Raw genomic sequence first — 26,978 nt, 5'->3', positions numbered from 1 at the left:
TGCATCGTTCTTTATTTAAGGATGAAAATCTACATACACTTTCTTCGATAAGTGTTTCATTTTCAAGGCGATCGCTGAAAATGTTCAATTAAAAAAAAATCCCAAAATTTCTTAAGTTATTTGATAGCAAGATGTATTATAGAAGTATGTATTATAACTTAATAAAAATAATATTTTGATGTAAATGTCCTTAAAATCACACCGAAACATACGGGTACCAGAACAGAAATTTGTAGCGTAACTAAAAGGTCTTTTACTGTGTTTTTTTTTTTTTTTTTATATGAATGCAAATTAGCTTGACAGATCGGGACTCTGCCCATTTGACAACCGGTAGTACGGACCCCTTAACGAAAGTGTCTGTATCGTCCTGCCTTAATAACTCCCTAATTATTAATCTCAGAGACGGAAATGCGGAGTCATTTTATAACTTACATAGTCAGCTCGCCGATATGACTTGAGTTTGCGTCACTGTGGAGCGGGTTTATGGAAAGGGGGCACAGCACATATCAGACAAAATTTGCGCTCTCGCTCATTTCTATTCAGTGTAGCTCACGACTTAGAGGTGATAGCGCGATGATTCGTGTGTTTTTGTTTAGAGTTTTCGAGATAGATCGATTTAAGCAATAATAAGTGTATTTTGGACAATATTTATATGTAAAAAATAAAAATCAACAAGTAAAAAAGTATAAAAACTTAATATGTCATCCTCAGCCCCCGCAAAAGCCAGCCGGGAATATAAATTACTAAAAATGACTCGCTGACTTGCAGACCGACCAATTTATCTGTAGAGTGGCCAAATGAAAGAACTAAAGTTTTCCATTGGAGACTTTCAGTTTTGTTAAAAAAAAAACCATTTAACTCTACAGATAAATTGTTCGGTCTGTATATCTCGGAGGAACTTCATTCAAGGTCTGTAACGTTTCGCGTTAAACCAACTGAATTTTTTTTTTATCAAGAATAGAGCGATCATCAAATGCTTGAAACAAAATGAAAGCTAGGTGTCTTGTCAAGATCCTGAATATTTGCTTGTAAAATTTTGTAATCTTTAATGACATTTACTTCATAATTATGTCTTGTTTGAGAGTACAACAAAGTGGTCATTAAATTCTCTTGATTCATTTATAATTGGTGAACTTAATGCACGATTTTTAAAACTCTTATTTCTACCTTTAGATTGAGGCTGTATATTCTCGTGATATAATGCAGAGATAAAAATAATAGAAATTATTACTGTAGTACGTAATTATCCTAATTAAGTACTACTGTGTTAAGCCAAATGAAGAGCAAAAATTATTTTAAAAAAATTCAAATTCTGTGGAATAATCATAACATTGTTTTGGAAGATAAAAATTTTATTTTGTAATATTAATCGTAATAAAATCACTCGATTGACAAGTTATAAAGCTTGAAAGTTACCCCCAATTTTTGTGTTTTACGTCAGATATTTTAAAAAGTAATGGAGGTACTGTTCTGGAAACCATTTTGTAATATTTTCAGGTCAAAAACCATAACAAACAACTAAATTCGTCCCTTTATTTATTTATTTACCTTCCCAGAATTTCAGGAAGTTTTCATTTCACCGAGAGAACTGAAATTCGGGTGAAATCTTTCGCTAGCCGTAACTCGCTAACGAAAGGTTTTCGGGCCTACGAGGTGTGTGAGAAAAGTAACGAGACTGACTTTTTACTTAGCAAAGTTTTTATTTTTTTCAAATAACAATATTATCGCCTTCAAAGTAGATCCCTTGGGTAGCTATACACCGGCGGAGTCGTTCCCACTCCTGGTAGCAGCGCCTGGGGCTTCAACTGGTAGGGCTTTTAACTGGTCGGTCACATTCTTTTGAATGTTCTCAGAGTTCCAAACTGACGTCCATTTAAGACATGTTTCAATTTCGGGAAAAGGAAAAAGTCATAAGGACTCAAATCAGATGAATAGGGGAGTTGAACTGTGGGAATGCGTTTTGAAATCAAAAGTTCCGTGATGGAAATGGCCGTGTGACACGAGGCATTGTCATGATGAAGCATCCACTTGTCTGCAGTGTCTGGTCTCACGCGAATCACTCTTTTCCTGAGCTTTCAAGGACACCTTTGTAAAACACTTGGTTGACAGTTTGTCCTGGGGGAACAAATTCTTTATGCACGATACCCCTACTGTCAAAAAAGCAAATCGGCACGGTTTTGATCTTTGATTTGCTCATTCGACATTTTTTCGGTCGAGGAGATGACGGAGTGTGCCACTCTTCGCTTTGCCTCTTTGTTTCAGGATCGTACTCAGATATCCAGGATTCATCACCTGTGATCACACGATTGAAGAATTCTTGGTCGTTGTCAATCCTCTCAAGAAGATCAACGCACACGTTTCTTCGATTGTCCTTCTGTTCCGTTGTGAGATTTTTCGGCACCAATTTTGCACAGACCTTTCGCATGTCCAAATCGTCTGTCAAAATTTGATTTACGGTGAAAATGTTTAAATTTAACCGTTCACTCATCATCCTTATTGTTAAACGACGGTCTGATCTCACAAGAACCCTCACACACTCAACGTTTTCGTCGAATTTTGAAGTTGAAGGTCTCCCTGAGCGAGGTTGATCTTCAACGTATTCTCGGCCTTCCGAAAATGATTTGTGCCAGCGGAAAACTTGTGCTGTTGATAAGCAATGTTCCCCATAGGCCTGTTTCAACTTTTTAAAAGTCACACTCGCGGATTCCCCAAGTTTGAACACAAAACTAGATCACACAACGTCGCTCTAAATTTCGATGCTCCATTTTCGTAACACACAAAAACACAACTTCTCTAATGGCACTGTCAAAAATAATGTGTTGGCTGAACGGAGTTGAAACTCGTACCGAACATGTAGTAGAGATGAACAAATCGGTCTAGCACAGACCGGTAGACACAAGTTGCCAGATTGCTCGCAGGGTTACCAATCTCATTACTTTTCTCACACACCTCGTATGTTTATATTAACTTTTTTCCTATTTTTAATTATATAATCAGCTCCCGAGAGATTGCCCTGTAGTTTTGAATCACTCTTTATAACTATTCTCCCTGCCTTGTAAATATGAATGCTATTAAACTTTTTTATCCATATTCACGTGGCGAATTATAAAATTTACTGATAAGAATTCCAGAATTACTGTACTAACGGGGGAATGACCTCCAAACAAGGCAGACAGTGTACATACGAGGCTTCAGATAAATTGCGAAATCAGTGAAATTAGTAAACTTTGTTTTTTCCAGAAATGGTAAATGCTTTAACAAAGGTTGCGATTCTTTGTTTTAGCAAGGGCTGTAACATGGGATTACCTATCACAAATTATATCAAGTAAAATGAGTTTTAAATTTATAATATAATTAGCATGAAGTTTTTTTTATTAATCTTCTTACATTGGTGTATTTGTTTTTCTTAATTTTTATACTTTTTAAAACAGTTTTGTTGTAAATCTTATTATTATTTAGATTGAAGAAAAATAAAGAAAGTGAATTTATTAATTTTCTTTCGAGTAAAATGAAATACAGATTGGAATTTTCCATTATTTCGTTTCTAATTTTAGCGTTGAATAGAAATTTATTTTAGGTCTAATTTTCTTAACATTTGGAACCGTTGGTATTTATACAATTTAAAATTTAGCTTTTTATTTATTAATAAAAAGCTAAAAGGAGCCGTTGTATTGCATGTATCTCGGTGGCATTCCAAGCGTGCAGACTACATGTTCGGTATGTTCATACATTCTTCTATTGTCAAAACTTTTTTTTGTATACAAAATAAGCAAAATGGACATTTTTCTTTTCAATTTTTCTTTATTAGTTCATAGTAATTATTATTACATAACTTATCCTAATACATGTTATATTTTTCGAGTTGTTTTAATAGTTTTGATTCATAAGTTTTTAATTTTATAAAAAAAAAAATTATTTTATTTCTTTTTTTAAAATTTTAAAATTTTTCTTTTTTTATTTTATTTTTTTTTTTTAAATTATTATTATTTCTTTCTGTAAATAATTATTAGTCAATAAATCTGTTGTATTTTTATGAAAGTACTTTATTTGTAATTACTGAGCAGTTACATTATTTCTAGCAAGAATCTCATAGCAACGGGTAAATTATAAATCATTTTAAGTAAGAAACCATTCGATTAAGTATAATTAACACAAAAGATATTGACATATGCAATCTATATCTTATATATTTATTCCTATTGTATTAAATTAATACAGTAAAAAAAATTATGCGCCAATGGGAGGCCATGAGATCCGATTTGATATCTCATTTTCTAGGGCCGTAAAAATCAATTATATTACTTCCTTAAGTTATCAGATAGCAAAAACAACTAGGTATTTATTACTAACACTCGGTGATACTCCACATGGGATCTCTTAGCTGTTAAATTGTTGATGTGATAATGATTTTTCCAGTAATTTACTTGAAAAAATTATGGAGAAAACATTTTCATTACTTACTTCATACTTTCATTCTTAATAATGTTTATTATACGTGCTTTAAAAAAAGTTTTGTGAGGTTTTGTAACCTGTTAATAAAAATTCCAGTGCGTAAAAAGAAATACCTATGGAATGCATATCTATTCCAAGTGTGAAGGGAAGGTTGTACTAATTTGTCTTAGAAAGTCATCTTAGTATTAATTTTTCCTTTATTTTATTTTAATATAGACGTTTGATTCATTGGGTTTTTTAAAATTAAATTTTATATACATTATATTTACTTCATTAAGTTATTAACATCAGTATGGGCTGATTTTATAAGTTGTTACTGTATTTACGTTATGCAGAAATAAATATAATTCGTTCATAAAATAAAGATATGTTTACCTATTCAAATATTTGTATCAATTCACAATTTATTTGGAAATAATTCAATCGTAAATCAGTGAAAGTAAAGCAATAACGTAATCAGTTGTATCGGTTAGTTCTCATGTGATTAGGAGTTGTAATTTTAATGACGCAACAGGTGTCTATATATTTATTATTAATTTCATTGGATACATATTGATAAAGGTTAATCAATCGGTTTCGTAGATTTAAATCAAATATGAAAATATTTATTGACACCAAAACTGAATACTATTTGTCACAGTTATCCAACAAACATACGAATCTTGTTAAAAGGTACAATTACCATTAGTATTATTATTAATATTACGAAATTAAAATAATATGATAAAAATGGAACGCAAAATTTAGATAAAAAATGAGTCTTCATCTAGACCTAATTCTATTGAATTACATAAAATTACACTGGTTGTATAAACCTCTTTAGATTTTTATACGAAACCAGTAAGTGATTTACACCCTTTTTAACCTAAATTATTTTATTAATTTCTTGCAACGTCGGGTAGACAGTATCTTCCAACATCTGCAAGTATAGCTGTTATATTCAAATGATAATTTACTGCGAGCTGTCTCTCGCATGAAGTGCGTTACTAATCGGTCATTTTGCATGTTAACTGTGATTAACCTCGCTCTTATAATTACCTGAAACATTTATTTATTACAATAACTTAATTGTTACGACCGAAATCATAAAAAAAATCCTATTTTCATTTTTTAATTTAAATTAAACAGTTGTAAATATAAGAGTAAATATTTAATTATAAAATAATCTTTCTATCTTGTTTGTTTTTTTATCAGTTGTATTTTAAACGATAACACTCTAAATTAAAATATAGTTCCTGCAGAATTTAGTCGGTACACTGTGAACTCAACTCATTTCCGATTTTGCTGGTAGTTGTATCTAGTAAAACAGCTTTGCAATATCAATATCGATTGTTAAACATTATACCCTATCTTGTTTTTGATAGATATTTTCATAATAAATAAAATACATATTTTAAAAATAAAAATAGAAATAGATATTTTCAAAATAAATAATTTATAAATTGTTCATCCTGCATATCAGCGGTAACTTCCTTCTTTATTTTAACAAAAATGGGCGTTTAGAATGTACTCCTCCTCTGCGGTGAAGTTGTGTTTCAAGGATATCTTCATTAAAACAAGACGAATCAATCAACCAATCAATTAATGAAATAAATCAATTCTTACCAAAGAATTATTTGATTGCATTCATCGATATTTGTAGTGTTAGACGTGTCCTATCTTTTTTAAAATTTTTAAAGTTGCTGTTCGATTTGAAAAACCCGAAACAGGATCTTATTAACTTTCTACAATATAATTGTTTCTTCAAAGATTATTGGACCGTTGACATCTTGTGACGCACTTCGCACTCCAACATTTTTCATGAGTATTTTCGGCCAGTCACATTCGGCGTATTTATGTATCCACTCGAGTGAAATTAAGCTTCATTTGAGAAAAATGTTATTACGGTTGGATTATCATGGTTAAAATCAAGGCGTCATCGTTAGAAGGCTACATGTTTATCGTAGCCGAAACGTTTTAATGTTTTCGCACAGAACTCGTTTGGCAGTAGCCGATTATGCGCATAACTCTCGAAAGTAAAATTTTATGAAACAAACAAGAAATCCTCTCCGTTTTTCTGGTTTTTTTTCTTGTTAATTAAATCATTAATTTCTCTTTTCTTCAGTAGGAGAGAACGTTATGACTTAAAGGATTTGAATTGTCTCTCTGATGAAAATAATGTTTTTTGCCGTTCAATTGTATGTAGAATGCCTGGTTTTTGAACTACCCGCCGGGTGAGCAATTTTTTTTTTCTTTTACTTTTCCGACTAAATATTATTGTTGCCGTTAATTTGGTATAAAAGGAAAGTTTAACGATCAGGTAAAATTTTGGGTAACTAATCTTTAGAAGTGTTGACGTTTAAAGTACTTCTTACTGCAAAAGAACACGGAAGCATCGTATAGAAATTACCGGAAGATGTGTACACATACGCGTATTGGGCAGTTTTTGAATTAATTATTTTTGGACAAATTAAAAAAGAAGCCGGCCTCCGTGGCGTGAGTAGTAGCGTCTTGGCCTTTCATCCGGAGGTCCCGGGTTCGAATCCCGGTCAGGTACTGCATTTTCATACGCTACATAGATTGTCATTCATATCATCCTCTGAAGTAATACCTAACGGTGGTCCCAGAAGTTTAAAAAAAAGTAGTTTTGCAATTTTGCATTTTTTATCCTTTTTTCACAACTAGAAAATTGACGTTTATTACAGTATTAGTTTATCAAATTATTAAAAATTCGAAGTTTTAAGTCAATTGAATTTCGTGGTGAGAGTATATTCCAAACACAGTTTTTGGCACGTAATTCGGGAACCCGTTCAAAAAAATTGAAATTTGGCACAAATATTTAGGTTTGTGTGTGAATATAATTGTTTTAGCTCTGCATTGTATTCCTAACAACACTCTACCGAGTTTCATCAAAATCGTTTTTGATTTGCGTCCGGCAGAGCGTACGATAAAATCTTATACATACCCTCATATTTACATATACGTATGTATATAAACAATTTAGAATCGTGTTCAGGAGACTCCAGATCGTAAGCAAAGTAGGTCCTTGACCCTCTTCCCAGACAGCTCCTTCGAAAATATCATTTGTACGATTATTTTTATATTTTTCATAACTGTACTCTAAATATTGAATAATTACATCATTAATATTTAAAAATGTATGGCCTATTTGAAATAATAATTTGTCAGGGGCAAAATCGAGAAAGTTATGCTATCCTTTGTCGACTTTTTATTTATTCGTTTGATCCTTCTTTTATAAATACGTTTATTAACAATTAGTCTCTATGATCGAAAAATTAAAGTTTATCGCTTAAAAAAGAGTTATTAGCTTTTGTATATTTGACCTAACATTTTAATTATTTATTTCTGTAAATTCATTAAAAAAATTGTCTATAATTTAAAAAATCGTCATTAACGAAGTTGTATTTGACGACATCTGCGATTTCTGTAGCTCTCAATGTGAATAAAGTAAAAGAAAATACACCACGTGGAGATTTTTTCTCTGAGAAAAAAATGACCTCGGAAATACGGCTTCCTTCTTTATAGCTGTGTTTTTAAAGTTCTGGTTCTTATACCGTAATAATTTTGGTGTAATTCACAAAGAAAGTTTTAAAAAGCTTGATAGTGAACAAGTCGAAGGTAGTTAAGTTACAACTTTACTTATATTTCTTGCATCTGCTGTTTAAGACGCGTAAAATTGTTCTGTAATACAAGGAAAGAAAAGGAAAAAATAATGTGAAATATTCTTAAAATTAAATTATGTAATAAGTTGTATCAAAATTATTTTCATTTTATTTAACGTGGAATTTAAACGTTTAATTTATTTTATAAAGTTCTCTTACGGTACTTTTTCTGTTACTTTGCATCCTTTCTCTTAGTTATTCAGAAGTTCTATCTAATTATTTTACGAAATTTAAATATTTATAAAAATTACAATGTAGTGTAATTTTTTAGAGCAACAGTTTGGTCACTACAGAACTCTAACGTTGAGTGATCTTAGAATGTGTGTTTCAAAAGTTAGCCTCCATTAAAAAAAAAATTAGTTTTAACTAGTTATTCGTACAATAAGAATGTATTTTATCCGGTTCTTAGCGTTACCCGAAAAACAGCAATAAGAGGTGACCGTATCTCATTTCGTATTTTTAAAAAAAAATTTTTCATTACCGTACTTTCCTTTTATGTGTTATACTCAAGTAACCGAAGGCACAAGTGCAGCTACACATACTGTAACAGTGGCTGTATTGTTTGAGCCGTCGCGCCGTATACGATCGCATCCCTTAAAAAACCGACATTCAAATAACCCGAAAATTTATTTACATATTTATCTCAAGAGTATTTGAAGCCCAAATCTACCGAATATCTCATTTAGTATGGTCGAAAATGAGGAAAATTTCCAATCGTTGTACGTATTTGTTTTACTACTTTTCATCCTTTGCAAGATTTAATTTCGAAAAATCTAGAAATTTGTTTTTCGATAATTACATGAAAACTACACTCATTAAAAATCAAGTTTATATCGTCATCTGTTACCGAGAAATTAAAACAAATAGCCGGGTATCGAAAAAATATCAAAATTCATTTTAACCCCTTAAAATCTGAATTTCAAAAAATCTTTAAATTAGTGTTTAGATATTCATATGAAGATTACACACACCAAAACTCAAGGTGATATCTTCATTTGTTACCGAGAAATTAAAAAAAAATAGTAAATTTCATTGTTACTCCATTTTAATTCTTTAATCTCGGAATTTCAAAAAATCCTTTTTTAGTGCGCGGTTAAACCGTAAGAAGAACAAGTACACAGATTTCATCAATTTATCTACAGTGTTTTTTTCTACAGTTTGATGAGTCAGTCAATCGGGACAAGTTGCAAATTACAGTTTAACATTCTTTAATCCTCTCTCTGAGGAACTTTGACCAATCTCATAAACGTATATAAATGGTTTTAATATTTATTTAAAAATAATTAATTTGACAGTATTTGCTGTTGATTTATAGGAATAAGTGGTTTTTTATACCCTGAATAATACACCATTTAATCGGTCCATTGAAGCGTAATTTTCCCTAGTGAGAGTCTTGCTGTTTTCCAAGTAGTCTATGTGCATCACGCCACGAGACTTTTTCGTTTTCTTTGGCGCATTTTCCTCTCCTTCCTCTCACTATTTGGACTGCTGTTTGGTCTCTGGCAAGTAATGGTGAATCCATGTTAACTACATTTATACAACTCCGAAGAAACTCTGTAAAATTACATTTAAATAAGTCTTAGTGTTCAGTGGAATGCGTTTTTGGTCTGTTGACAAACGCGGCTCTAATCGAGCGGAAATCTTTTTCGTACCCATAACATAATGTATAATGTAGTCGAACTGAACTGTACAAGACTACACTTCATTTACACTCATACATATCATCTTCTGAAGTATTATCTGAACGGTAATTACCGGAGGCTAAACAGGAAAAAGAAAGAAAAGAAGGATAGTAATTGCTCACCGGGTTGGTCTAGTGGTAAACTCGTCATCGCAAATGAGCTGATTTCGAAGTCGAGAGTTCTAGGGTTCAAATCCTAGTAAAGGCAGTTACTTTTATACGAATTTGAATACTAGATCGTGGATACCGATGTTGTTTGGTGGATGAGTTACAATTAACTACACATCCCAGGAATGGTCAACTGAGACTTTACAAGACTACACTTTATTTATATTCATACATATCATCCTCATTTATCCTCTGAAGTAATCCTTTACGGTGGCTAAAAAAAAGAGGATAGTAATTGTTAATTAATGCACGATAGACAAAGAAATATAAGTATTTTGGTATAAATTTTGATTTCCGTGTATAATGCACTAGCTGTTATCAGATAACGTAGCCTTTTAATAAAAAGTATTCTGAACTTTTGTCCCTGAATTATTGCTTTATTAAGCCTTTTCATTAAAAAAAGGTTTTATACTAGATTGTGTGTTAATAAACATTAATTCAAAATTAACATTAATGAAATGAATGTTTATAAATGTTTTTTATTAACTGATTTTTCAATTTTGAGTGAAGTGCTTAATTTGGGCGTGACGGTTAGCATCTTATCGTTTGGATGTTGATTGGTCAAAGCGTAGTTAAACTGATTTAATTTATTCTTTTCTAGATTTTAAAGTAGACAGCTCCCCTCGATTATCTTTGTCCGGCTATCATTCTTTTGTGTGCGTTTATTAAAAACCAAATTTGGCCTGGTGATCTAGATCATTCGTTCTCAAAGTGAGAACGCTCCCTTGTGGACGCTGGAGGCCTTCAGAGGAAGGGCGGTTGAGGACCGCATAAAATTGGGGGCGTTCAGGCGGTCTAGGAAGGCGATGGCTGATTAAAAAAAGACAAATTATGTTTTCCTGATATTTCAAACTAAAATTAAATACCTACTACACTAGTACAAAAAATTAAAAGAACACCTATATTTTATGATTAAAAATGATTGTATTTTAACTAATTTAACTGTACAACCAAGAGGCTTAGAGATGGATAAAAAAATTAAAGCTTGAATACTCTACTTTTTAACAGTATAATCTTCTTCCAAGCAAGACGATGACGAACTTTGAGCTTTGTACAATATCTCATTGTTAGTTGCTAAAACAGGCAAACCACGCATTACTGGGGAAAATTTAATTTATCGGCAGTAAAAGAAGTAATAACCATTCTGCCGTTATCGCCATTTACATTATTAACATTTTCAATAGCGGGATTATCAATTAAAGATTCCACAGACAAATAACATGTTTCTATTTTCTTGGCGTGGTCGCACCTTGATTTCCACTTGGCTTTCATAATTGATTTTTCTCGTTTTTCAAATAGTATTATTTGAAAAACGAGAAAATTAAGTACTGTTGTATTAGTATCATCTAATTTAAAACTAAAGTATTGTTTTACGTCACTGTTTTAAAACCCCCCAACTTGTTTTACTCTAATTCCGGAGAATGAGGAGGCAATCTCAAAACACCGTGACCTTTCTCAACTAAAACTGAATCGATTTTAAATAATGTAATACGTAGCGTATACGGTTTTATTAAACTGTACAGTTCTGATTTCAATATTATACTCGTAAGTGACACGTTATTTTGTGTAAGCCGATCGATCATGTCTGCTTTTTGTGTGTTCGAATTCGAAGCGCGGTTCTGATGCTCGTTACGGTACGAATCACTATCTATGACGATGACTGAGTTAGAGGGAAGATTAGAAATTAATTGTGATTTTATCCACCGCTGATAATTAACAAATTTGTAATCTCCTGTTTTGTTACCAGATTTATATGAAACGCGTTCTTGACATAACCATTTTCGGAATCGGCATGTATATTGCAAGCACGCTTGCCTTTAGAAATAGAAGGAGCAAGGTTACGGTTAGAATCGTCACTTCACTATATCGGTTTCATATGACTGGCACGTACATAGGATTCGTCCGTGTAAATTATAGGTCTGTTTTGGTTACTGTCCTTAATATCGCTTAGGTAACGTAGCCTCAGTTTCCGATTTGCTGATATTTCCATTAAAATTTTTCTGTTATCTATAGTTTTTTCCATTTGAACACTATGACTTTAATAATTCTTCCTTGAAAATTGGTTTTCTCTTTTACGACCGATAGAAGCTATCGAAAAGTAATGCGTTCACTTTGGTCAACGTGAAAATTATAAATCGTTTCACTTTTATCAACGTTATCCACGATGATTTTATTTTAGTTTTTTAGTGTTAAGATTTTCTTTAGAAGTGCTAAAGCCTTCTTTATCAGGATTACTTTTTGCTTTAATTAAAATTTTTTCAATACTACTGAGTGAAATTCCCGTACCTTGGACAACACGTTTCTAAACTTGTTTAAGAAGGATCGGTTCACTTTGTGCCTCCGTGTCATAAAGTTTAAAACATTAAACACGACTTCTGTCGTCTGATGTACGAGTATACCAGACTACTTTTACTTTTTATGATAATAAACCGGAATTATAATACTATCCTTCCTTAAACTTATTGTAATCTAAATAAACAGAATTCATTAACAATAGAAAGGGTAAAAATTAAAAATCGAAAAAATACATTTGAAAACGCCAAGTGAAAAGGAAGCATGTTAAAAAAAATTAACATTAAAGCAAAACCAACCAAAAATTATTTAGCTACAAGTCAGTTGTAAAGTAGATATTTTAAATTTTGAAAGTATTTCATAAAATATGCTTATCATAGAAAATTATTTTTTAATTTGAGTTTGTTTAGCTTATTGATAATCATATAAATTAGATAAAGGAACAAATTAAAACTAATTCCAAGTAAAATTATAAAAATATATAACTGGCAAAGCCTCATTTCTGTTTCACCTGTCTGTTTTAATAATTACAATCATATATACAAAATAACTTTGTAATAGAATACTTCATTTCTATAAATACTTTTAGTTACAGTTTCATGATTCTGATTTATATTCTCCTCATTCAATTGCTTAGCCACCAGCATCGCCCAATCCCTACAAAAACAGACAGGACAGAAAAAGTATCTGTATCAGTCAGTCTATTAAGACACTAACAAAAAAAAATTCATTTCTTCTGAGGAAATGTTGAAATAGACTATTACACACCAAAATTAATAGCAAAGTTTTTATTTATGTAACCCAAAGTGCTGGTCCTGGAAAATGGTCCTGGTACATGGTTGGAAAATTTTAAATTTTATTCCCCCACAGCATGTAAATATTTCTTCAGAACAGAACCGGATCAAAGATTCAAATATCTGTTATTGTATGGAAAGACGTATTTTATCATTTAAGTCAAAATTCTGATGAAATTATCAAAATGGTGAAGGGTTTCAAAATTTTATTTGCAAACAAGAATCATTCGAATTATGAAGCTGTTCTCTAAAAACTACAGCCATATAACAACCGTTATACAAACAAAACAGAAAAAAATAAAAATTCAACAAACAAGAATCATCAAAAATTTGAAAACAATCTTCTAGAACAAACAACTTCAGAACGATTGCAGAGAATATTATCAAGGATTTAAATAGAAATTAATTAAATTCATCTCACTGAGCTTATGCATCAAATGAGAAAGTGGTTTGCAGCAACCAGCAACAAAGAGAATTATGGAATCTTATTTTGAAAACCTACTCGATTAAAGGACCCTAAGAATGATTTCCAGAGATCAATAACAACAAACACAAACTTAATTCACATGTACACATGCATGTATTAAGTCTAGAAGAGATCAAAATGGTAATCAGAAAACTCAAAAATAACAATTCATGCAGGAAGACTCAATAGTGGTAGAAATGTGGAAAGCTGCAGACAATACTGCAATACAAGAATTACGTGCTAGATCACAAGGACAGGGAAAGCAGAAAAACTCATAAGAATGGAAACTAGCCCTAATTCCTATACTACTTAAAAAAGGTACAATAAAGATATCAATAACTACATATGCTTTTTTATTATCAATGACATACAAGATCCTGTCCAGTTTGATCCTAAAACAGTTTGAGAAACAATTGGACCCAAAAGTAGGCAAATATCCTCAGAATCATAGCCAAAGATTTAAGAAACATTGAAGGAATGATTGAAAAAAAATTGATGTATGAATATCTTTAAAAAAAGCAATAGATTTTATAATAACAAACATAAAAATGCACCCAAACACCTTAGCACAAGATGGTAAAATCAAAAGAGCTTCAAGTACCCTTTTTTTGAGGTGGAGGAACCGCATTAACAGGCCAAAGCAGTTACAGAAAATACGTATGTATTCCTGCACACTACTGACTACTAAACCTCCAACCCCTGGCTACCCCACCACCTGGGAAACCACTAATAAAGCATTATTTCAGGAGAGGGATAAGGCCCACACACACATTCGGTCTCCACAAGCAAACATCATGCATACCAGACCACTACATGCACACACTGCACACCACAAATACCTAAAGGAAGAAAACATCCAGAAAAAATAAAACACCTAACAGTTACTAAGACGTACCACACACATTTATAAATTCATACAATAAAGCCAACATAAGACATAACTTATCCACCAAAGTGCACTCCAAGTTAAATTTCCACAATTTCACCCAGAGTACACAAAACACACACACACACACAACTACTTACCAACTTATTACTTACCCACATGACCGTCAGCCGTAATCACTAAAAACGTGAGCAACGGCCTCAGGCACCAGGAGCGGAATGTCCGTCTTTCTCACACACACACAAGAAACAAAGATGGGGAAACCGAGGCATTACAAAACACTGAAACAATGGTAAGACACAAATACTGTAAATATTAAATTCCATAACATAGACCAGAAGATATAAACATTCTTGAAATCATGGAAAGGACCAGAAGACTGCAAGAAAGTATTAAACTATTAAAAATCATGAAATTTATTGAAAGATAGACAAATTATTATATATGATTTGGAAACTCAGACTTGTTATCTGCGAACCTGATGAGAATGGGTGAAAACATACTGACCAGGGAAATCTGTGACCAAGAAAGGAACTGAAAGAACACTACCAAGTGGGTATGTCACATAGGTCAAAGAAAATCTAAAAGAAGCAAAGTTCATAACACATAAAATCATAGGCAGAGACATTTTCAGCCAAAAATTCAATATATGTGAAAGGTTCCAGAAGAAAAAAACAAGAGTAAAATGGACCCTGCAAAACCGAGAACAGTCAGATAAATGGAAAAGTACTGGGAACAAAATAAAATAGATGGCTGAAGGTGAGAATAAGTAAGTCATGTTGTAAAAAGCCCGAAGCACCAATGGTGTTAATATTTTACTCAGAATTTGTCAGTATTTATGGTGGGGAACTAGAGAAGAGAAAGTCATGAAGCATTCTCTCAGAAGACGCATTAATGAACCTCGTTTCTCTGGTGCAGAATATCAAAAAATACTAAATCAAAAATATATTTTATTGTATTAATAATGGTCAAAGCTATTCTATATTTCAGTTTGCATTTAAAATTTTATTATTTTTTGTAAACAATAATTAAAACATTTCATTTATTTTTATAATAATTTAAAAAATCTAATAACTCATTTCAAATTAAAACAAACTATTCCATAATATTATATATGGAAATAATTCATCCATATTATTAATAAAATCTTTTTGAGGATAACTAACTATTCTTCTACTCTTATTAGGAATACTTCCATATAATTTGAAAGTGAACTTTTTTTTTAAAAATAATTTAAAATATCTCATCACTTTTTTTATGCTGATCAACAAATTTTCTTTCAGTATTATGAATGTTTTCTGCAAATATATCAGCTTATCTGATAACAGATATTAATGGTCAATAATGGTGCTGAAAAGTTTTCCTGTAACTTTATATTAAAAGTAAAAAGCAGTAATTAAATTATTTTTGAAAACACCCTAAATCCATAAAAAGTTTTAAATAACTTGAAACTGAAAAGGATTTTATGTTGGTAGGGATAGTAGATTTTAGGTTTATGTTGGTTTTGAGTTGGTGACAAACAGTTTTTTAAAATTTCCATTTTTTGACATGAGGCCATACTAAATGAACATCTAAGCTAGTGAACCACATTCATTACCAAAGCAAAATACGTTTGAGCCTATATACCAGAACCAGATGGTAGTGAAGAGATCCACTTGATTCTTCACCTACATTTCTGCTTTGATTTCTCTTCTTCCCTGCATCCCTTTCATTACTAATTTTATCTGGTTGCTTCCTTTCTGTCTCCCTAAAATAAAATACATTACACTTCCCAAAAAAAAAGTAAACTAATAATTTCATCTTCTACATGAACTTTACTAGAAACTGCAAGCTTAAAAATGTTTATTTTATTGTCTCTATACAATCATTTTTTACAAAGTTACAGCTTTTTGAAAATCAGTAAATTTTTTTTTGTATGTGAAAAATGTTCTTAACCTAAATATAAGTTTCAAAACCATCTAATTGACATTATTTCAAATTTACAAAAGTAAATTTTTTCATTTCTACAAAAGTGTACTAGTGGAATTAGTAGAAAAAAATACAGCGAAACTGGTGGAATGGTCAAATCTAACAAGCTGTGGCTGTGTAGAGAATTAACATGACAACATAATTCTGATTTGAGGTTAGAAATTTTTGTTTCAAAATTGTGGTGTGTTTAAGGTAACTACTTTTGTAGTGATTGAATTTGATCACAAAAATAAAACAACAACATAAAATCACTATTATTACAAACAAAAAAAAAACAGACTTTGGATTTCCTGAACATGTTAAGTTCCTTTAATTAGATGGTTTTGCAACTCAAGTCAAATAAAAATAATATAGATGATACATACTTTTCATCCAAAAAAAAGTTTCTAATATCCATTTCAGATTGCTATTGTTTCGGGATTGCAGTCTGAACTTGCTGAAATGCGTCAACTCACTCAACTGACTCACTTGCACTGATTGCAGCGCTTAAATAGGGAACAGAAGGTACTAGAACTTTCCTGCTAAATCCAACCTTGAACATTCTATAATCTTAGAGTTTCACCAGATACCATCCAGACCCTTGAACCACCAATCCCCACTCATTCACCAGAGAGTGCTCCTGCCTCAAATCAAACTTATTGATATAATAATAAATAATTTTATAATTTGTAGTTTCATTAAATGTGCTAGAGGGGCTAGTGCCCCACCGTAGTTACAACTATGCATATCTTGTTCTTTCTATAAAAGTAATTAATAATGTCAATCATTAATATGTTTAAGTTCTAACTTAACATAACCAAACCTGTAACTTATAATCCTAGTTTATTTATAAATGGTCTTTTGTGTTACCTATTCTATTTTTTTTCAAAAGACTACAGCAATGTCCACATATGCCTTCTTTGATAATTAAATTGCATGAAACTCATTCTTTAAGTCTGATTAATTAATTTCATTAATGTAGGAAACAACTTTTTCACCATTTTGCAATATAATTACATTTCTTATTTATATTTTGCTCTTCTTACAATGTCCCAATTCCAGCATTATATAGTACCAGTAGTTGGTTATTAAGCACCAGTTAAGTTGCAGAGTGCAATATTAACAGAAAGAAACAAAAAAAAAACAAAAATAATAGAACAGTTTAAGGCTACTAAAAATGAAATGACAATAAAATATTGAATTTCGTATTGTTTATATTTTCAATTTTCTTTTTTGTAGCAATTATGAATAATCTTGTCAGCAAAATGACCATGAAATCCTGTACTTCATAAAGTGAATACTAAGGCTTTTTTAAACTTTTATCCTCTATTATATCATTATTTGGCAGCTCCATCATGAAGACAGGATAAAATATGATCTCTGTTTTTGTAAACTAACTAGGCTTCCACTCCATAACATTCTTATGATGTATTTACAGACCAGTTCTAAATTAAAAAAAAAAGAAGAACATATTAGTATTTACTTGAAAATAATACAGTAGTAATTAAAAGATTTTTGTTCCCATTTCTTAATTCAATTTAAAAATTCACCCTTTCAATTATTTTGCACACATAGATAAATCTGCAAATAAAATTTACTACATATTTATTTCATGATTCGGTTTAGAGTGCATAATTATAAACTTTTAAATTAAAATGCAGCTAAAAAGGAAAATGAACTATTTAAGGGATTTTTTTTTATCAACATTAAAACTTAAATAGGTTAAAAAATCAATAATTTCAAAAATATATCCTGTATTCTTAATTAAAATAACAAGAAATCTCAAAATTACATAAATCATATGATAGAATCCATTAATGCCATGCCAAGTACTATGCAACAATTAAATTGATTTAGTTAAATGAACGTTAGTGTACTTTTTTTTTTAAATATCCATCTACTTAGAAATTTTTAATGTAATCATGTTCTTTTTATAAATTTGTTAAAAGTAATTAAGGTTTATTTAAAAATTTGTTGCAAATAAAATTTTGAGTAACATCAGTTAACTCCTAGTTGTATTTATTCAAAATTTCATATCGAATTAAATTTATGTTTAGTGTGGCCTGGTTCTGAAATTTTTAAAACGTGAATACAGAATGTTTTTATTTCATCACATGTTTAGAAGGTCAAATCTAATCAGAACTATAACAGTACAGGCCACTTGTAGTGGTGAAGGAGATAGTTTAGGTCTTGTGTTAGGAGTTTTCAATGATCCCAAAGATCCCCACAACAGAGCCTTCACATTCACAAAAACAGCAGACATATATAATAAAATATGTAAAGGAAAATTACAGGAATTGTTAGATTTATCTGGACCTGTTATGCACAGGAATGAAGTGAGATGTTTTTATGGTCTGGAACCAAAATTTACGAGTGTTGCTGTTGTTGGATTAGGAGACGATTGTCTTGGATATAATAAAGAAGAGCAAATAGATGAGCATAAAGAACAAATTAGAGAAGCAGCAGCTGCTGGTTGCCAGACTTTACAATTAAATAACAGCTGTGAAAATATTTATGTAGAGAGTTTTGGGCATGCAGAATCTGCTGCAGAAGGAGCAGCTATGGGTGTTTGGGTTCACCAAGAGCACAGAAAAATTGAGAAGCAAAGAATTATTCCAAAATTACATCTTTTTAATGACTGTGATGTCACCGGGTGGCAAATTGGCCTACACAAAGCTGCAGCACAAAATCTTACACGTCAGTTGTGTGAAATGCCACCAAACCTTCTGACTCCACGAGCGTTTGCAGAGCATGCAGTTAAGCTGCTTCATGTAGCTGGAGTTAATTTAGAAATGAAGATAAAACACTGGTTAAAACTGGTAGGGATGGATGCATTTCTGGCTTTTGCTAGAGGATCGTGTGAAGAACCAATACTACTAGAAGCTACTTATTATGGATGTGATCCAAGTGTGTGTCCCATTGTGATTATAGGAAAAGGTGTAACATTTGATAGCGGTGGATTATGTTTAAAAGATTATGATGAAATGGAAAGAATGAGAGGGGATATGGCAGGAGCTGCAGCTGTCATTGCAACTCTACGTGCTGCATCTGCACTACAACTTCCAGTTAATATTCGAGCTTTACTTCCAATGTGTGAAAACATGCTTGGTCCACGAGCAATGAAACCAGGTGACATTGTTAAAAGTTTAAATGAAAAGACTGTGTTAATTGAAGACACTGATGTAGATGGACGATTGGCATTAATAGACATCATATCATATGCTGCAACCTATAAACCAAAATTTATTTTGGATGTTGGAACATTAAGTAAATCTATGATGAGTGGTGTCGGAACTGCTGCAACTGGTGTATTTACAAACAACGATAAGCTATGGGAGCAGATGAAAACTGCAAGTATTCATACAGGTGACAGGGTTTGGAGATTTCCGCTGTGGAGGCATTTTTCTCAAAAAGTGACATACACTCAGACAGCTGATGTAAAAGCAACAAGTAAGAGGTTAGGAGGTGCTTGTATGACTGCATCTTTTCTGGAACAATTTCTGTGTGGTAAAACTGACTGGATTCACATGGATATTTATGGTGTATCAGTAACATCAGGCAAAAAATATAAATATTTACAGAGAGGACAGTCAGGTCGTCCAACACGAACTATAATTGAATTCATTGCCCAGTTTGCCTGCCAGCAGGCTGATTCAAAAAAGAGGTAAGTTTATTTTAAAACCATATTAACTGAATGAAATTTAACTACAGAAATAAAATTTACTCCGCTTGTTTAACTAAACAAACAAATGTTGATCCTAATATAAGTGTACATCCACTATTCAACATGCCATAATGTGTGTGTGTGTGTGTGTGTGTGTGTGTGTGTGTGTGTGTGTGTGTGTGTGTGTGTGTGTGTGTGTGTGCGTGTGTGTGTGTGTGTGTGTGTGTGTGTGTGTGTGTGTGTGTGTGTGTGTGTGTGTGTGTGTGCGCGTCCGCGCGTCCAATATGCATATTTGAATTTCACATCAGAGAATGTAATTTAAAATCAACTTAAATACAGATAAAAGGTTCCCTATATTTTTGTATTAGCATCAAAATTTTGCAATTGACTACAGTCAACTATTGTCAACATCTAACAGTCTACTACTGTTGGAAGTATTAATCCCTTAACCATTTATTTTATTTATTAAGTTAATATATGAGATTGCTTGTAACAGAGGTTAAATTTTAATATTGCAGAATAATCTAGAAAAGTATCCATGAATACTTCATAAAAATTAATCTTTAAATTAGAGATAAACAAACATTCAGTGAATTTACTTCAGTCTGTTATTTAATTGTTAATCACTTGGTTTGCAATTTTCATGTTTACTAACATGATGTTATTTTCATGCTGTGAGATGGAAGTGTGCAATTTTTTAATTCTGGTTAAAAAATTTACAAAATGTATTAAATTAAAACGTTAATATCACCGATTGATAAGATCAATAATTGAAGCAAAAAAAAAAAAACTAGTTTTATCATTTGTCTTATAAAATACGAGTGTTAATTATTATTTACCCAGAGTAGCATATTTATTTTCCTCAAATGAGTGTTCATTTAGAATCATTCAAGAATCGTCAAAACAAGCAGAAAACCAGTTAATAACCTTAAATATTATTACTGTAATATTAACCATATATGTAGAAGATACAATTGAAATTGCTGAAGAATTTATTGTGTAGAAATAATATAGCCCTCTCAATTTGTTTTATTTTCAATCAAAAGGTAACCAATGGGTTCTTTTTTAAACTTAAATTTATATTTTGTTCCTTTTGTAAAATTCCTCCTGTTTTATTTCCGTATAAGGCTTGGGAAACAAAATTTTGCAATGTATAAAGACAATATTTCTATTATTATACAATTGAATGCAAATGTTTAATCTTTAAAGTATTAATTTACTGTAACTGAAATTCACTGGGGCAAAAGAACATAATTTCCTTGTTATTAAAGTTTGCCATAAAACTGGAAGCCGCATATTAATTGAATGTTGCAGAAACATTCTTCCACCCGATCGAACAATCAAAGACCGAAAAACTTAAGTAAATCGAAAAAAGAATTTGAAGAACCTGTGTCAAAAAAAGATATCAGAAAGACGGACAGCAAATGGATTATCCGACAAAATCGTGTACAAAGAGTTAAAACCTATCACTGATATCATAGCGAGGAGACTAGGATTATTTTGACCCATCTTGCATACAGTACAATCTCTACTCGAAAAACACTCATGATGGGATGCAGATTGATCAGAGAAATAAGAGTATCTGAAGGAAGTTGACCTTACCTCAGAAGACATCACAACAAAGAACTAAAAGAACAAAAGTATAGCGGAGCCGTTCTACCTAGGCGTTTTCCCCTTTATTTGAGTAACTGGTCGGTCATTTATCGGAGTGTGGGTGGGGCAATGATTGCTCCACAGTTAAAGTCGAAGAATAATGAAAGTTAAAAACATTTGATGTAGTACTGTACACGTGTAAGGTGCAGTGCCACATTTTAAAAAAACTTTTTGTGTAATTTTTTATTCTGTACCACATAACTTTTAAAATAAATTCGTTCACTGGTTAAGTAATTTCATTCATTGGTTACCGAAAATGTACAAATTGCTTTGTTGCTTACGTAAATTCTTTTATAAACATCAATTTACATGCATTGTTTTTGTAAGCAAATTCATGTCCATCTCTTTCCCAGCTAAGAACATTTGAAATAGTCTATACATATTAATCACCAGGCTTTGTCTTGCTTCCTTCCAATAAATACTGTTTTCTTAAAATTGAATGTATGTACGAGCCATCCGTTTCACCAACAAAAACATTTTAATCAAAAACAAACAAACGTATTCTTTTACAGTATAGAAACACTAAGTACAGTCGTTATTGTTAAATCGTCGTGTGCGCTATGTAAAAATTAAGAGAATCAGTTTCTACACATTCATTTTTATTTTAAGACAGGAATATTATTTTGTTGTTGTTTATTGATTTAAATTATGCACATTTGTATAATACCGGGTGTTTATTTTTATCGTTAGCAGTTTTAGTTTTACTTTTGATGTTACCGGAAATTTCAAAGAAAATTCATGGTAGTAAGACTCGTGAAATCATTTTCAAGGTCTATCCTTTTATGAAAAAGGAAGTCGCGGATGGTCTACGGTTAATAACGAAAGTTCAGGAAAGTGTTGCTGAAGCAACAGAAGTATCTCGCCGTAGTGTTCGGCGAATAATTGAGAAGGTAAAAAAATTCAGCATCAGGTAGTGGATTTCCTAATGCTAACAAAAAACGTTGCGAAAAACCGAAAATGGGTATTGATAACTGACAAATGCAGTGACTGATTTACCATAAAGTAAAACAAGCAGCTGCTTGAGGCCTCACTTTGACAGGGGCCTCGAAATAAAAAATTTAGCTTCACAAAATGAACTTTGTTGATGTCATTCAAGATTTTGCAGCAGAAAAAAGTAGGAAGAAACTGTAAATGTACTGTATATAAAACTGTAAATAAAATAAATATTTATTTGATCTTTCTTTTATTAAAAAAAAAAAAAGGAGAGAGAAGACAAAAAGTTTATCCAGTGGGAAGGGGGGCCTCAAAAATATCGATTTGCTTGTGGCCTCGTCCAAGGTAAATCCGGCACTGGACAAATGTGTTATTAGACGAACTTAAAAAGAGTTTTATGTTTCTCAAGGTCAACGATCTACTATAAAAAGTTTATTAACACTGATAAAGAAAAGAATAAACTTTCAATGGTGGGAAATGGGCTTTGCGGGAAGTTATTAGACATTAGTTCACATGGAAAAAGACGCGTAATAATAAAAATGTTTGATAGAAAAAAATTATATTCGGGAGAACAAATACTGTATCTACGGGCATCAGAAAAATACTCAGCTGAAGGACGGCCGAAACGTATTTATATGCACGAAACGTAATTGTGCATTCAACACACATAAGACCATATTGTTGGGGGCGAACGATTCCGATAAAACATCCGGGTGACTTGCTGCGATTTCTAAAAGTCAGACAGCAATTATCGTTCACGCTGGTGAGGAAATTGGTTTCATAAAAGACGCGTTATTGATTTTCAAATCTGGACAAAATTCTGTTGATTACCATGATTATAGGAATTATAGAAATTATGGAAAATTGCTAGCAAATCAACTCGTAAAGAATTTACCACAACATTCAGTGTATGTTATGGATAACGCACTATATCCCAATCTGGAGTTGAATAATGGTGTATCGAAACCCACCAAGAAATGTGAAATGATTAAATGGCTTACTGGAAAAAATATATTTAGTGAAAAACTGTTAAAAATCAAGCTATATAAATTAATTTCAGCCAGTAAATCAAGATTTAAAATGAATAAAATAGATTCCTTACTTGCTGAAAAGGGTCACACTATATTACGGCTTCCACCGCATCACCCGGATCTCAATCCGATTTTGATGATATGGGTTGATTATGTTGAAGCAATGTTGAAAGAATTATGTTGCTGCTAAAAATGTGACTTTCAAATCAGATGACTGTATAAAATTAGTGCAAGTTAAAATAAGTGGAATTAATAATGATAATTGGATGCAATAATGCCAGCATATGCAATAATTACAAAAAACGTAGAGACTGAGCCTGTGATTGACCAGGTATCAGAAATAATTATGAACATAGCAAACATTTGTGACACAGTAAAGTGACAGTTAATCCAGTGACAATCGCAATTCAGACTGTGAAGCAGTATTAATTAAGTTACATTAATTAGGGTAAGTAAATAATGTTATGTTTAATGTATTTTTTGCATAGGTTAGTATATTGATACCTGTTAATAAGTTCTTCACCTACAGTCATACATCTACTTATATCCTACATCGTTGCTTATATCCTACAGCCGTACATCTACTTCTCTCAGAAACAGCCTTGCTATAACTGCTCTGCTGTACGCTCTTTATAATCGCAAAAAACATACAACACGAACACCAGAAAGGTCATGAAGATCGAAACGTGTGAAAAATTACTTCAAAAAGACTTTGATAATAGTCTTTGATAGTGATCCTATTACATGGTCATACAAGATGGAAAAAAGAATCCTGGTAAAATAAAGGGTAGAATTTGTAACCTATCATAAACATAATTTAACAGTGGCATTTTGCTTTGCTGTAATATAGAAAAGCATTCATGAAGACTAAACTTTTGACAAAGCACATCTTTACAACATAGGAATAAAACAAAATAAAAATTAAGCCATACAGCTGAGGTTAATAAACATATACATTATAACATATATAAACCACAAAATTTCATTATCAAATTTTTAAAAGAAAAATAAATGAAAATATGTGAATTATACAAAATTAAATTGTACCATTGTAATTACACATTGGGGAAAAAATTGTTTAAAACCAGGTACAATGAACATTTAAATGTGTTTTAAAAAAGAGCAGCATAAAAACATCCAATCTAGTAGATATTTTTTGAAAAATACAATTTCCAAGCTATGAAAAATTTGGATGTACCATAAATTTGAACAGTAATAAAAAATTAAAACAAATATATATATATATATATATATATATTTGTTTTAATTTTTTATATATATACACACACACATTTTTTTCTGTTGAGAATAATCATTGACATGTTTAGTATATTGAATATAAGCCACCAAAATACTGTAATTAGATAAGTTTTAAGCTTATTAATTCCAATTAATTCCAATAATCTATTTTCATGGGAATTTATTAAGCTATATAGAAATAAAGCTTTTACTGAAATATTAGTAAAAAAAACACATTTGTATAAAACATTTTAAACAATTCAGTAGATTTTCTAACATTTAAATTATTGTTTCATTTATTTATATAGTGAAAAACCTAAGCAAACTGTTGAACAAAAAGCCACCATATCTCGATGCCAGTTATTAAAAGATGCTAAATGTAAAATTCCACCATCCAACTAATGAAAGAGAAAGTTTTTTAAATTTTGAAAAATGTTATTTTTGTTCGAAATGTATGAAACTGGTTGGTTCAAATCCTTTTTTTGTGGTTCGTCTCAAAATGATTGCTGCAGTATGTTTTAAAATTGTGATGTGAAGTTTTACAAATTCTTTTTATAAAATCGTTATAGAATAATGAAATAATAAAATTATTATAGATTCATTTGCGAAATAAAATCATGTACTGATTTTATTTAAAAGCTTGATGCGAACCTGTTAACCAAATTTTGTTTGAACACTTAATAAAATCATTAATAATAATTTACAAATAAAAATCTTAATTGATTTTATTTACAATTGTGATGTAATGGACTGTACCAATTTCTTCTTGTACACTTAATAAAATTATTATAAATTATCATTGTGTTGTTTTTGTGTTCTGATACTGGGAATTCAATAGTTGTAGTTAAATTAACATGCTCAGAATTAATAATTTTTATTAAAAAAAAATCAGGAAAAGAAACCCAAACTATTGGTATTCGCAAGATTCCCCACCAAAAACAGGTAAGGGATATTTTAATAATGTTTTTCATGTGATGTTACATGAAATATTTTGGATTAAATTATACAAACATACTTGTGTGTGCATAAAATCCTTAAAAATAATTTTCTTTTTTTCTGTAACAATTTTCATGAGTTAGTTTTTACAAAATCCTATATCTTATGCAATCGTTTTGTTTGATATTTAGTTTTATCAATTTTGTTGGATACTGTCTTGATGAATTCTGGTTTTTCAGTATGTAAAAAATTTCTACCTACTGTCATTATTTTTTCTTTCATCAAATGATAGTATAATTCCTTTCATACAATACTAATCATTTGGTGTTTATTTCATGAAAATTTATGTAATTAATATCTAGGAATAAAAGCACAATCAACACCATTAAATGTACATAACTATTCTGTTGTAATATAAGGAAACAAGTTTTAAAGAGTTTCACTACATTAAAAGTTTGGTTTAAATAAGTTTGCTAAAGTTTGCCGCAGTTAGTTAGTCTACTGATTAACATGGGTCTGGAAATAATTTGCTTTTGAGCCACAGCTAGTGAAAATTTCCACACTGATTTCTGTTCCATTATTTAAAAAAAAAATGAGTATTATTAATTAAAAAAATGAGTCCGTCAAGGATGTTACCAATCCCCATTACTTTTTAATCTTTACATATAACTAGCAGTTAATGATGTTAAAGTACAATTTAGATTTGGAGTGCCAGCTCAAGATAAAAACTTTATGATTTGTTTATGATATAGTAATTCTTGCCAAGAGTAAAAATGATTTAGAAGAAACTGTGAATGGCATGGATGAAGTCCTACATAAGAACTACTGCATAAAAATAAACAAGAACAAAATGAAAGTAATGAAATGTAGTAGAAATAATGTAGATGGACCATTGTGTATAAAAATAGGAAAAGATTACGATGTAGAAGAATTTTATTAGTTGGGAAGTAGAATTATTAAAGGTGGATGAAGCAGGAGCAATATAAAAGGATGAATAGCACAGCTGAAATGAGCTTACAGTCAAAAATATAATTTGCTTACATCAAAAATTAATTTAAATGTAAGGAAAATATTTTTGAAAGTATATGTTTGAAGTGTAACTTTATATGGAAGTGATGTTTACTTGGATGATCGGAGCACCTGAGAAGAAAAGATTAGAAGCATTTGAAATGCA

General features: G+C 31.1%; 1 protein-coding gene and 1 pseudogene across 4 annotated transcripts in view; both read left to right on the top strand.

Moving 5' to 3' along the window:
- Positions 1-26,978, top strand: part of LOC142318776 (coiled-coil domain-containing protein AGAP005037) — a 1,329,051-nt gene that overhangs the window by 452,306 nt on the left and 849,767 nt on the right. The window lies entirely within an intron of this gene.
- On the top strand, positions 18,445-25,270 carry LOC142319799 (cytosol aminopeptidase pseudogene; annotated as a pseudogene).

Source organism: Lycorma delicatula, chromosome 2 (genome assembly GCF_047948215.1).
Source record: "Lycorma delicatula isolate Av1 chromosome 2, ASM4794821v1, whole genome shotgun sequence".
Classification (NCBI taxonomy): Eukaryota; Metazoa; Arthropoda; class Insecta; order Hemiptera; family Fulgoridae; genus Lycorma; species Lycorma delicatula.
The sequence above is the reverse complement of the archived record's forward strand: the minus strand, read 5'-3'. Positions and strand labels throughout refer to the sequence as shown.